This window comes from Kogia breviceps, chromosome 7, assembly GCF_026419965.1.
Source record: "Kogia breviceps isolate mKogBre1 chromosome 7, mKogBre1 haplotype 1, whole genome shotgun sequence".
Lineage (NCBI taxonomy): Eukaryota > Metazoa > Chordata > Mammalia > Artiodactyla > Physeteridae > Kogia > Kogia breviceps.
Window position 1 is genome coordinate 25,981,603 of NC_081316.1, and position 13,731 is coordinate 25,995,333.

At 37.4% G+C, this 13,731-nt stretch overlaps 1 protein-coding gene across 1 annotated transcript in view; it reads left to right on the forward strand.

Annotated features, from left to right (window-relative positions):
• CCDC73 (coiled-coil domain containing 73) overlaps positions 1-13,731 on the forward strand; it is a 142,643-nt gene that overhangs the window by 24,626 nt on the left and 104,286 nt on the right. Inside the window, exon 2 of the mRNA XM_059069872.2 lies at positions 13,460-13,555. The gene's annotated coding sequence lies outside the window, so the exon portion shown is untranslated. The remainder of the gene's footprint in view (positions 1-13,459; positions 13,556-13,731) is intronic.

Here is a 13,731-nt window from a genome sequence, read left to right on the forward strand (position 1 = left end):
AAGGAAAAGCAACAGATAACACACAAGGGAATCCCCATAAGGTTAACAGCTGATCTTTCAGCAGAAACTCTGCAAGCCAGAAGGAAGTGGCAGGACATATTTAAAGTGCTAAAGGGAAAAACCTACAGCCAAGATTACTCTACCCAGCAAGGCTCTCATTCAGATTCGATGGAGAAGTTAAAACTTTTACAGACAAGCAAAAGCTAAGAGAATTCAGCACCACCAAACCAGCTTTACAACAAATGCTAAAGGAACTTCTCTAGGCAGGAAACACAAGAGCAGGAAAAGACCTACAATAACAAACCCCAAACAATTCAGAAAATGGTAATAGGAACATACATATTGATAATTACCTTAAATGTAAATGGATTAAATGCTCCCACCAAAAGACACAGACTGGCTGAATGGATACAAAAACAAGACCCATATATCTGCTGTCTACAACAGACCCAATTCAGACCTAGGGACCCATACAGACTGAAAATGAGGGGATGGAAAAAGGTATTCCATGGAAATGGAAATCAGAAGAAAGCTGGAGTAGCAATTCTCATATCAGACAAAATGGACTTTAAAATAAAGACTATTACAAGAGACAAAGAAGGACACTACAAATGATCAAGGGATCAAGCCAAGAAGAAGATGTAACAATTGTAAATATTTATGCACCCAACGTAGGAGCACCTCAATGCGTAAGGCAAATGCTAACAGCCGTAAAAGAGGAAATCGACAGTAACACAACAATAGTAGGGGATTTTAACACCTCACTTTCACCAATGGACAGATCATCCAAAATGAAAATAAATAAGGAAACACAAGCTTTAAATGATACATTAAACAAGACGGATTTAATTGATATTAATAGGACATTCCATCCAAAAACAACAGAATACAATTTCTTCTCAAGTGTTCATGAAACATTCTCCAGGATAGATCATATCTTGGGTCACAAATCAAGCCTTTGTAAATTTAAGAAAATTGAAATCGTATCAAGTATCTTTTCTGACCACAGCACTATGAGACTAGATATGAATTACAGGAATAAATATGTAAAAAATATAAACACATGGAGGCTAAACAACACACTACTAAATAACCAAGAGATCACTGAAGAAATCAAAGAGGAAATCAAAAAATACCTAGAATCAAATGACAATGAAAACATGGTGACCCAAAACCTATGGGATGCAGCAAAAGCGGTTCTAAGAGGGAAGTTTATAGCAATACAATCCTACCTCAAGAAACAAGAAACATCTCGAATAAACAACCTAACCTTACACCTAAAGCAATTAGAGAAAGAAGAACCCCTGAAACCCAAAGTTAGCAGAAGGAAAGAAATCATAAAGATCAGATCAGAAATAAATGAAAAAAAAATGAAGGAAATGATAGCAAATATCAATTAAACTAAAAGCTGGTTCTTTGAGAAGATAAACAAAATTGATAAACCATTAGCCAGACTCATCAAGAAAAAAAAGAAGACTCAAATCAATAGAATTAGAAATGAAAAAGAAGAAGTAACAACTGACACTGCAGAAATACAAAGGATCATGAGAGATAACTACAAGCAACTCTATGCCAATAAAATGGACAACCTGGAAGAAATGGACAAATTCTTAGAAAAGCACAACCTCCCGAGACTGAACCAGGAAGAAACAGAAAATACTAACAGACCAATCACAAGTACTGAAATTGAAACTGTGATTAAAAATTTTCCAACAAACAAAAGCCCAGGACCAGATGGCTTCACAGGTGAATTCTGTCAAACATTTAGAGAAGAGCTAACACCTGTCCTTCTCAAACTCTTCCAAAATATAGCAGAGGGAGGAACACTCACAGACTCATTCTATGAGGCCACCGTCACCCTGATACCAAAACCAGTTAAAGATGTCACAAAAAAAGAAAACTACAGGCCAGTATCACTGATGAACATAGATGCAAAAATCCTTAACAAAATACTAGCAAACAGAATCCAACAGCACGTTAAAAGGCTCATACACCATGATCAAGTGGGGTTTATCCCAGGAATACAAGGATTCTTCAATATACGCAAATCAATCAATGTGATACACCATATTAACAAATTGATGGATAACAACGATATGATCATCTGAATAGATTCAGAAAAAGCTTTCGACAGAATTCAACACCCATTTATGATAAACACCCTCCAGAAAGTAGGCATAGAGGGAACTTACCTCAACATAATAAAGGCCATATATGACAAACCCACAGCCAACATCATTCTCAATGGTGAAAAACTGAAACCATTTCCTCTAAGATCAGGTACAAGACAAGGTTGCCCACTCTCACCGCTATTATTCAACATAGTTTTGGATGTTTTAGCCACAGCAATCAGAGAAGTAAAAGAAATAAAAGGAATCCAAATCAGAAAAGAAGAAGTAAAACTGTCACTCTTTGCAGATGACATGATAGTATACATAGAGAATCCTAAGGATGCTACCAGAAAACTACTAGAGCTAATCAATGAATTTGGTAAAGTAGCAGGATACAAAATTAATGCACAGAAATCTCTTGCATTCCTATACACCAACGATGAAAAATCTGAAAGAAAAGTTAAGGAATCACTCCATTTACCATTGCAACAAAAAGAATAAAATACTTAGGAATAAACCTACCTAAGGAGACATAAGACCTGTATGCCGAAAACTATAAGACACTGATGAAAGAAATTAAAGATGATACAAACAGATAGAGAGATATACCATGTTCTCGGATTGGAAGATTCAACATTGTGAAAATGACTATACTACCCAAAGCAATCTACAGAATTAGTTCAATCCCTTTCATACTACCAATGGCATTTTTTAGTGAACTAGAACAAAAAATTTCACAGTTTGTATGGAAACACAAAAGACCCCGAATAGCCAAAGCAATCTTGAGAAAGAAAAACAGAGCTGGAGGAATCAGGCTCCCTGACTTCGGACTATAGTACTAAGCTACAGTAATCAAGACAGTATGGTACTGGCAAAAAACAGAACTATAGATCAATGGAACAGGATAGAAAGCCCAGAGATAAACCCACGCACCTATGGTCACCTTATCTTTCTTTAAAAAAAAATTATTTATTATTTATTATTTATTTTTGAACACATTGGGTCTTGTTGCTGTGTACGGGCTTTCTCTGGTTGCGGTGAACGGGGGCTACTCTTCATTGTGGTGCACGGGCTTCTCATTGTGGTGGCCTCCCTTGTTGTGGAGCATGGGCTCTAGGTGCGTGGGCTTTAGTAGTTCAGGCACACGGGCTCAGTAGTTGTGGCTGGTGGGCTCTAGAGTGCAGGCTTTGTTGCTCCGCGACATGTGGGATCTTCCTGGACCAGGGCTCGAATCCGTGTCCCCTGCATTGGCAGGCAGGTTCTTAACCACTGTACAACCAGGGAAGCCCTGGTCACCTTATCTTTGATAAAGGAGGCAAGAATATACAATGGAGAAAAGATAGCCTCTTCAGTAAGTGGTGCTGGGAAAACTGTACAGCTACATGTAAAAGAATGAAATTAGAACACTTCCTAACACCATACACAAAAATAAACTCAAAATGGATTAAAGACCTAAATGTAAGGACAGAAACTAAAACTCTTAGAGGAAAACAGGCAGAACACTCTATGACATAAATCACAGCAAGATCCTTTTTGACACACCTCTTAGAGAAGTGGAAATAAAAAAAAAAATAAACAAACAGGACCTAATGAAACTTAAAAACTTTTGCACAGCAAAGGAAATCATAAACAAGACAAAAAGACAACCTTCAGAATAGGAGAAAATATTTGCAAACAAAGCAACTGACAAAGGATTAATCTCCAAAATTTACAAGCAGCTCATGCAGCTCAATATCAAAAAAACAAACATCCCAATCCAAAAATGGGCAGAAGACCTAAATAGACATTTCTCCAAAGAAGATATAAAGATTGCCAACAAACACATGAAAGGATGGTCAACATCACTAATCATTAGAGAAATGCAAATCAAAACTACAATGAGGTATCACCTCATACCGGTCAGAATGTCCATCATCAAAAAATCTAGAAACAATAAATGCTGGAGAGGGTGTGGAGAAAAGGGAACCCTCTTGCACTGTTGGTGGGAATGTAAATTGGTACAGCCACTATGGAGAATAGTATGGAGGTTCCTTAAAAAACTAAAAATAGAACTACCATATGACCAAGCAATCCCACTACTGGGTATATACCCTGAGAAAACCATAACTCAAAAAGAGTCATGTACCACAGTGTTCATTGCAGCTGTATTTACAATAGCCAGGACACGGAAGCAACCTAAGTGTCCATCGGCAGGTGAATGGATAAAGAAGCTGTGGCACATATATTTAATGGAATATTACTAAGCCATAAAAAGAAATGAAATTGAGTTATTTGTAGTGAGGTGGATTGACCTAGAGTCAGTCATACAGAGTGAAATAAGTCAGAAAGAGAAAAACAAATACCATATGCTAACACATATTTATGGAATCTAAGAAAAAAAAAAAAGGTTCTGAAGAATGTAAGTGCAGGACAGGAATAAAGATGCAGATGTAGAGAATGGACTTGAGGACACGGGGAGGGGGAAGGGTAAGCTGGGAAGAAGTGAGAAAGTGGCATTGACATACATACACTACCAAATTGAAAACAGATAGCTAGTGGGAAGCAGCCACCTAACACAGGGAGATCAGCTCAGTGCCTTGTGACCACCTAGAGGGGTGGGATAGAGAGGGTGGGAGGGAGATGCAAGAGGGTGGGGATATGGGGATATATGTATACGTATAGCTGATTCACTTTGTTAAACAGCAGAAACTAACAGAACATTGTAAAGCAATTATACTCCAATAAAGATGTTAAAAAATTAAAATTAAAAGAAAAATAAGAAGAAGGCATAGAAGACAGGAAACAGCAGCTCCAACATAAGAAAATGTCCGTGGAAAACTGGAAAACAGTGGTTGTACATCTGAACCAGGCTAGATTGGAGCAACAGAATGGAAGGATGTGGGAGAGTCGTGACTAGAATCATTTGATGTTTTTGAAAACAGAAAAATTATTGACTGACATTTTTTGGAGCATTTGGAGAAAGTAAGTGGCAGGTACAAAGCAAAATAAGAAATGGAATAAAGTCTCAACAGTTGTTAAACTTGAGGACAACTCAAAAGGACATATAATAATATTTTGCTTGGCAGTAAACAATATTTACATAGTTTTAATAATTTAAACCAGTAGTTCTCAAAGGTTTGAGACCTTTTTATACTTTTTTTTTTTTTTGGGGGGGGGGATACGCGGGCCTCTCATTGCTGTGGCCTCTCCCGTTGCGGAGCACAGGCTCCGGACACGCAGGCCAAGCGGCCATGGCTCACGGGCCCAGCCGCTCCGCGGCACGTGGGATCCTCCCGGACCGGGGCACGAACCCGCGTCTCCTGCATCGGCAGGCGGACTCTCAACCACTGCGCCACCAGGGAAGCCCCCTTTTTATACTTTTAAAAATTATTAAAGACCTTAAAAAGAATTTTTATTTATATGGGATATATCTTTTGCTCTTTTCTGTATGAGATGAGAAATTAAAACTGAGAAAATTTTAAAATGTTTATTCAAATAAAAATAACAAATCATGAAATTGTAACATGAAATAACATTTTTATAAAAAATAACATTTCCTTAAGCAAAAAAATTTAGTGATTAAAAATGGCATTGTTTTCTATTTGCAAATCTTCATATCTGGTTTAAAAGGAAACAACTGGATTCTCATATCTGCTCTGCATGCTTTTGCAGTATCATGTAGCTTATGGAAAATTCCACTGTACACTAATGAGAAAATAAAAATAAAGAAGGCATATAACACTGTGATATTATAGTGAAAATATTTTTAACTTTGCAGACCCCCCTTCCCACAGTTTTAGAACTACTGGTGTAAGGTGACCTTTGGGTCAGTCAAAAACTGAAGATGGAAGGAGGGAAAGTGGTGGTGATTGTGTGTGATGTAAGTGAGCTAAATCAATTACTATAACAGGACATAAAAAGTACAGTAAAAGGATACATCAAGAAATAGAGTTACATTATTTGGAAATATAAAGGTATATATCAGAAGAAACGGCCAAAATTATTGAAAGTAGCTGACTCTGGGAATGGGAATGGGGAAATGTAGGCCAGATGATCACTGTTTTCCAGTGTTTGCTTATCAGCTCTTTTTTTTCTAACCAAATGCAAATATTACTTTAGTTAAAATTAAATAACAAAACAAAGCAAAGAAAGAAAATTAAATAAGACATGACCCTGCCCTTAGGGGTCATCTAATGTAAGAGTTGTCTTATATAACAATAATTACTTGTAAATATATGTAGATATACATAGTTATAATAGATTCTCAATGATATAGTAGCATGATAGATTAGAATTTCTTTGCAGCAGATAATATGAAATTTGACTGAAACTGCCTTAAACAAGAAGAACATTTATTATCTAACATTATGCAAGCATAGAGGTTGAGTAGATTCCTGGTGTGGTATGGTTGGTGCCTGAGCAGTGTTGTCAAGGACCAAGTTTCTTTCTTTATTACTACTCTGTCATCCTCACTGCCCTCAAGTTGACTTACCTTGTGGTCATATGTGGCTTCAGCAATTCCAGGTGTTAAGACTAGACAAAACAATATCCAGCATAAGAAAAGGCTCATTTCTATCTGTGACTCCTAGGAGCAAGGAGAGCTTTCTCAGAAGCCTCCCTTCAGAATACACTTTCCTTCTGAACTCTTTGGCCAAGACTGAGTTGCCTGCTATTTATAAATCAATCAATGGCAGGAGTAATGGGATTTTGTAATTGGTTTAGTTTAATCTTCTATGGTGAAGAAGATGTTTGGGAATTAGTTACTGTGACTCCAGATATAAGATGTATTTTAAGATAGTTACATATTATTATAGCTGCTCAGCAAAAGGAGAGAACCACTCTAATTAATGAGACCAAAATGACTTCTTGGGGGAAGAGACATTTTAGTGGAGCCTTGAAGTATGGTAAGATTTATACAGATCAAAATGGGAGTAGGGATATATACAAAAGAAAGTAATTCCTAGGTCATAGGGGTGTCTGGTGTATTGCATAAATGGACACCATTTCTACCCTCTCTGTATATACACCCTTTGCAATGTGACTTTGCATCGCTGTACGTTAAGAAATGGAGTGTATTTTTCACCTCTTGAATCTTGGCTGCCTTTGTGCTTTGCTTTGGCTAATAGAATATGACAGAAAAAATATTACACGATATATGAGCCTTGGCCTCAAGAATCCTTGTATGCTCTGCTTTTTTCCTCTTGGAACCCGGTCCAGCCACTATAAAAACAAACTTAGAGCACCTTAATAAATGGTGATAGGTATGTGGCCCAATTGTCCTTGTACTCCAGTTGACAGTGATTCCCCTAAAGCAGAGTAATCTGACAGGCAGCTGATCACAAACTCATAAATAACCCTAGAAGAGAACAGAGAAACTACCTAGATGAGCCTAGCCCAAATTGCCAATCCTCAGAATCTTGAGTTAAATAAATGTTTTGTTTCTTTTTAAAAATTGAGGTATGACTGACACGTAATGTTATATTAGTTTCAGTTGTACAACATAATGATTCAATATTTGTTATGTATTGCAAAATGATCACCACAATAAGTCAACATCTGTCACCATACATAGAAATTTTTTTCCTTGTGATAAAACTTTTAAGATTTACTCTCTTAGCCACTTTCAAATATACAATACAATATTATTAACTGTAGTCACCATGCTGTACATTATATGCCCATGACTTATTTATTTTAGAGCTGGAAGTTTGTACCTTTTGATTACCTTCATCCAGTTTCACCCCCACCCCCATATCTGGCAACCACTAATCTGTTCTTTGTATCTATGAGGTTTCTTACTTTTAGTTTTTGGTTTTTTTTTTTTTAAGATTCCACATACAAGTGAGATTGTACAGTATTTGTCTTTCTCTGTCTGACTTATTTCACTTAGCATAATGCCCTCAAGGTCCATCCATGTTGTTGCAAATGGCAAGATTTCCTTCTTTTTTTTACTGCTGAATAATATTCCATTATATACATGTGTATATACCACATCTTCTTTATCCATTCATCCATTAATGGACACTCAGGTTGTTACCATATGTTGGATAGTGTAAATAATGCTGCCGTGAACCTAGGGGTACATATATCTTTTCAAGTTAGTGTTACCATTTTCTTTGCATAAATGTCCTGAAGTGCAATTGCTGGATAATATGGTTGTTTTATTTTTAATTTTTCAAGGAACCTCCATACTGTTTTCCATAATGGCTGCACCAATTTACTTTCCCACCAACAGTGCACAAGGGTTCACTTCTCCACATGTTCTTTCTTGTCTTTTTGATAATAGCCATTCTAACAGGTGTGGAGTGATATCTCGTTGTGGTTTCTATTTGCCTTACCCTGATGATTAGCGATGTTGAGCACATTTTCATGTACCTGTTGGCCATCTGTTTGTCTTCTTTGGAAAGATGTCTATTCAGAGCTTCTGCCTTTTAAAATTGGATTGTCTGCTTTTTTTTGCTAGTGAATTGTATGAGTTCTTTATGTATTTTGGATATTAGCCCCTCATCAGATATATGATTTGCAAATATTTTCTCCCATTTGGTAGTTTGCCTTTTCATTTCTTGATTTTTTTGTTTGTTTTTTTATTTTTGTTTTTGTTTGCTGTGCAGAAGCTTTTCAGTTTGATGTAGTCTCATGTGTTTATTTTTGCTTTTGGTGTCAACTCCAAAAAATCATCATCAAGACTGTTGTCAAGGAGTTTAATTCCTGTTTTCTTCAAGGAGTTTTATGGTTTCAGGTCTTTTGTTCAAGTCTTTAATCCATTTTGAGTTAATTTTTGTGTACAGTGTGAGTTAGTGATCCAGTTTCATTCTTTTGCATGTGGCTGTCCAGTTTTCCCAACACCATTTAACAAAGAGACTGTTCCTTTCCTATTGACTTTATTTCTTTAAACATATTAAGCATATATTTTTAAAAAATATTTATTTATTTATTTTGGCTACACTGGGTCTTAGGCATGCAGGATCTTACAGTATCCAGATACTTGGTCAAACACCTGTCTAGAGATTGCTGTGAAGATAATTTTTAGATGAGATCAACATTTAAGTCAGTTGACTTTGAGTAAAGCAGATTACCCTTTATAATGTGGATGGACCTCATCTAATCAGTTGAAGGATGTAAGAGAAAAAGACTGAGGTTTCCCAAGGAAGAAGGAATTCTGCTTCCAGACTGCCTCTGGACTTAAGTTGCAATATTACCTCTTTCCTGGGTCTCCAGCCTTTTGGCCTGCCCAAAAGATCTTAGACTTGCCAGACCCCACAATCACATGAGCCAATTCCTTAAAATAAATCTCTTTCTCTCTATATACATTCTATTGGTTCTGTTTCTGTGAAGAACACTTACTAATATAATATCTATCCTAATGGCTAAAAAAAAAATAGTGATAATACCAAATGCTGATGGGGCTTTGGAGAAACTGGATCACTTGTACAGAACCAAGCAGAATGTAAAATGGTATAACCGCTCTGAAAAATAGGCAGTTTCTTTTAAAACGGAAAATTGACTCAATATTTATTCAGCCCGGCAGTTGCACTCTTGGACACTTATCACTAAAAAATGAAAACATGTGTTCATGTTAGAAACTTGTACATGAATGTTCATAGCAGCTTTATTCATAAGAGCCAAAAACAGAACAACTCAGATGTCTTTCAATGAGTACATAGTTAAACAAACCATAGTATGTCCACACCATGGAATGTTGCTCAGCAGTAGAAAGGAATGAACTATGGATACACACAACAACTTGGACAAATCTCAGAGTAATTATTATGAGTGAAAAGAATCCAATCTCAATGGGTTGCATGATATATGATTCCAATTTATAATATTCTTGAAATAACAAAATTAAAGAGATAGAGAAAAGATCAGTGTAGTGGGTATGGAGACAACCTGCATGAGGGAGCCTGTGTTAATGGTACAGTTCTGTATCTTGATTGTAGTGGTATAGCTATACAAATAATAAACTTGCACAGAATTATAAACACACAAAGACACATACACAAAATAGTGTATGTATAATTGGTAGGATCATTATAAGCTCTGTGAGTTGTACCAATGTCAAATACACAGTTTTATACTGTACTATTATTATATAAGATGTTAACATTACGAGAGGCTGAGTGAATGGTGCATAGGACTCCTTGTACATTTCTTTGCAACCACCTGTGAATCAATTATTAGAATGAAAAGTTAAAAAGAAGAGCTTCTTGGGGTTTCCCTGGTGGTGCAGTGGTTGGGAGTCCACCTGCTGATGCAGGGGACATGGGTTCGTGCCCCGGTCTGGGAAGATCCCACATGCCGCAGAGCGGCTGGGCCTGCGTGTCTGGAGCCTGTGCTCCGCAACAGGAGAGGCCACAACAGTGAGAGGCCCGCGTACCTCAAAAAAAAAAAAAGAAGAGCTTCTTGCAGCCTGATTCATACATTTTATGTGTTGAGAAAGACATTGAAATGCCTTGGTTTTTAGTAAAAGGCAGTTATCCCAGTCCTTCTTTTTTAACTTTCTTGGGTTTAAGGATTGCATTGCTGTTAATTAGTATTCACACCACCTTTACAAAATGCTTTATATAAAAGCAAAGTTTAGGAAGCACAGTATCCATCTCAGCCGTGGTATGAAGGGATTAGTGATGGGTCAAGCCTTGTCTGTAACATTAGGAACCCAGCCTTTGGGTGTTAAAGGGCAGAAAATTTGGTCTCAAGGGTACTAAAGTAACAGAAAAAGCCTCAGCCACAGAGAAATAGAATAGGATCATTGTTGCTGTTTTGTGTATGAAGATCAGAATAGCAGTGATGACAAGACTGTTATTCAGTGTTAAACCTGGAGGATTATGGTATACAGGTTGTTATATTTTTATGGTAACTGTGCTTCTACTTGAAAAACCTAAGTAAGTTTTTTTTAGTTAAAACTAAGAATGGGCAGTCCATGTGGAGGCAGAGAATTTTGACACAGTTTTAGGTTCTGTGGCTTGGAGACAAAAGAGGAGCAAGTTTGGAGTGGGAATGGAGACAGTAGCATGAGGTCAAATGGGCAGCCAGGGCAGGATTCCTCTCGAGACCATCCTGTCAGAGGGAAGGCTTGTGAGGCTTTGGGAAATAGGCCAAAGAGAATGGGGTAAAGTAGTAGTGTTTCTTTTCACTTATAGATTTTTATCCTGTAGGAAATAAGGGGCTAATCCAGATCGAGTAGAGAAATGAGACAAATGTGCTGTAGGAATTTCAACCAGCAGTATTTTATAGAAGAAATTAGAGTGGATGGAGAGTACCTATATGGCTGAAAACCAGTTTGGGTTTTTTTTTTAATTTTATTTTTTGGTTGCGTGGCATGTGGGATCTTGGTTCCCCAACCAGGGATTGAACCTGGGCCCCCTGCATTGGAAGGTGGAATCTTGGCCACTGGACCACCAGGGAAGTCCCCCCAAACCAGTTTTATTCAACAAAACTGTTGTATTGGGTTGGCCAAAAAGTACCGTAACATCTTACAGAAAACCCAAACAAACTTTTTGGCCAACCCAATAATTCAACAACGTGGTGAGGGTCCTGACTCACATGGGAGTATAAGATAGAGACAAAAAAAAAAAAGATAAAGACATGTATTTATGAAAATGATTCTGTACTCTAGTAAATCTTTTTTGGCGTGGACTAATTTGTATCTCTTCATAGTCATACTCTACACGATCTGTGTATAGTGCATCAAACTTAGAGGTGTGACCTTAAATTTAAATTTTGTTTAAAAAAGCAGGAGGTCAATAAAATTTAAACTGCTTAACAGCTATGTATACAAAAAAAAAAAGAGACATGTGAGAGGACTAATGCAACGGAATCTTTATTTAAAAAAATTTTTTCACCATCTTTATTAGAGTATAACTGTTTTACAATGGTGTGTTAGTTTCTGCTTTACAACAAAGTGAATCAGTTATACATATACATATGTTCCCATATCTCTTCCCACTTGCATCTCCCTCCCTCCCACCCTCCCTATCCCACCCCTCTAGGTGGTCACAAAACACAGAGTTGATCTCCCTGTGCAACTGAATCTTCAAAAAAAGGGCTGCAAAAAAAAAAAAAAAAAAAAAAGGGCTGGAGTTTGAATTTGAGTACATAGAAAAAAATGGTAACATCCATGGAAAAGAGTTAACTTGGGAAGAGAAGTTGTTTTGCTTTGCTGTGTGGGTTATGGTGGGAGGGGCATAAAGTGGTGAGATTGAGTGACTGGACTAGCAGCCCTCCCACAGCTGGTTGAAGCTTGAGTTTGGACCATCCTATGACTGGCAGGCCACAGCTGACAGGAGTGGGGAGGGAGGGAGGGCCCAAAGGAGAGCTTTGGGAAATGATTACCTCTGGGGTCCAAAGAATGAAGCAAAGCAGGTTAAGTGGAAAATGGGATGTATAAGGGCCACAGCAAAGTTTAAATAAGTTCCAGTCTTAGTCCCAAAACCTTTAGATTCGACATATTTATGCCTACCACTTCCATTTAAAAGTTGGGGTATTGTCACATCTTAACTCTGGACTGTTGTCATGACTTCGACTCATGCTCAGTAATTTGGAAGGGGTTTTTAAAAATACGGTGACTTTACAATATGAGCAGAGTTGTTTGTCTTTAGTATGTTTAGTCCCTGCTTATAAAAGACGGCAAGAGAAACTGTTCTGAACTGTGCTTAGAGACCCCTCATGCATAAGAAAGAAGCACTGTGTAAGCTCCATAATGAATGGGACCATTCCAGATGTGTGTGAGCCCTAGATCACGATGTCTAACATTGTAAAATACATAAACTAAAACACTGGCAGCTTTACCTTTAGCCTTCTCAAAGTCTTATCTGCTTCTGAATTCCCATGTCACTTCCCATGAGAGCATGTATGAATCTTTTTCTGTTTATAACATTGGTTATAAATTTACTCCCTCTCCCCCTTCTTAATACTGTAGTTTAGTAGTTTTTAGCACTTTCTTCTTTGGCCATGTCTGAAAGAAAGTCTGAGGAATTCCCTGGTGGTCCAGTAGTTGGGACTTCTTGCTTTCACTGTCGAGGGCCCGGGTTCGATCCCTGATCAAGGAACTAAGATCCTGCAAGCTGCAAGGTGCAGCTGGAAAAAAAAAAAGTCTGACTGAGTTGTCCTGTGAAGAAGATAATGGGAACTTCAGTTTACTCCAGGTTACACAGTCAAGATTGTAATTTACAGGCTGAAGTCTCTCTTCTATAAATTGTCTGTTATTATTTTTGCCAATGATATTTTTTGCTACCAAGAGCTATAGAATGATATAGAATAGTATCATGAAAAACAGGTCAATTTCTTGAAAGAAGTGTTTTTGATTTATTTTTCCTTTTGGTTTTTAAGCAATTTGGATTATTTAATGTATGAATCACTTCTTCCCTCAGGTAACTGTGAGAGATCAAAAACCAAGTTCTCCTACAAAGTAACAGAGATTCGAGGCAGATATTATAAAGTTTAGGAAATACCCAGCAACTCTAGAGGTTGGTATCTATCCTGTGTCCAGTTCGTCTTATGATTTGCTTTTTGGACTTTATTTGTTTGGGGTTTCCTGCTTGGTGCCTGGTCTGCCCTTCAAAGCTAACACTGCTTATGGGCAATGACAAACGGCCGAGTTCTACCCAGGTAACAGACATACTTTGTAAAGAAGGCCCTACCT